Here is a 1027-nt window from a genome sequence, read left to right on the forward strand (position 1 = left end):
GACAAGAGATGGCAACCCCCAAGAAGGACAGAAGGCAAAGAACATGTATGGGAACTGAATTCAGCTTCCTTCTTCCAGTTCAGAAATGGGGAAAGCAGGACTCCAGTGGTTCCCTAGTGCTACCAGCTCCACCCACTCCATTCCTGGCTCCACCCACATCTCCAGCCTCATTCCCCTCCTTCCTCTGCTCCAGCTACACTGGCCTTCCTACTAGACATGTTTTCTCCAGCTTCCTAGCCCTGGCACATGCATGTCACTCTGCCAGGAACATTCTCCCAATAGCAGCCTCTTCCCAATTCCTGCCAACTGCAACCTTGGCCCCATACCTGGCTTCAGGTCACATCTTGAGAAAGCCCTTCCTGAGCCCCCAGCACAGGTCAAGTTTCCTGGTATTTAGTCTACTGCACTCTCTACTTCTCCATGGAACTTGTACAATGGTCATGAAATGATTGTAGAATAGCTGTTCACAATCAGTCTCTCCAGCTAGACTGCAGGTTGCTTGAAGGCAGAGACCACATCTGCCTTGTGAATTGCTGTAACCTCAGAGCCCAGCAAAAAGTGTGGACAACAAACACCCAAGTACTTGTTGAATAAAATCTGGACAGAATGAATAACCTCCTATAGGCATGGGCTCTTCTTCACGCATGTTGTGGATGATCTGAAACGCAATCTGAAACGGGAGGTGGTTACTCTTCTCATTTTGCGGATGAGGAAAGTGACGCTTCGAGTGGTGTGACTTTCCCAAGGCAAGTAATCGTCTTCTGAAGCCACACTCCAGAATCGTGATTCTGAAGCCACACTCCATCCTGGAAGCATCTTTGAAGCTTTCAAGCCAATCATGGTGTGTGTGTGTGTGTGTGTGTGTGTGTGTGTGAGAGAGAGAGAGAGAGAGAGAGAGAGAGAGAGAGAGAGAGAGAGAGATTGAGAGAGAGAGAGGGAGAGGGAGAGGGAGAGAGAACGCAGAGAGAACTAGACTTTCTTTTGCTTGGGTCTTAGGAGAGGCAAGAGCAATTGCCCCTCTGATTGG

This window comes from Phyllostomus hastatus, unplaced genomic scaffold (assembly GCF_019186645.2).
Source record: "Phyllostomus hastatus isolate PE091 unplaced genomic scaffold, TTU_PhHast_1.1 phas_contig_495, whole genome shotgun sequence".
Classification (NCBI taxonomy): Eukaryota; Metazoa; Chordata; class Mammalia; order Chiroptera; family Phyllostomidae; genus Phyllostomus; species Phyllostomus hastatus.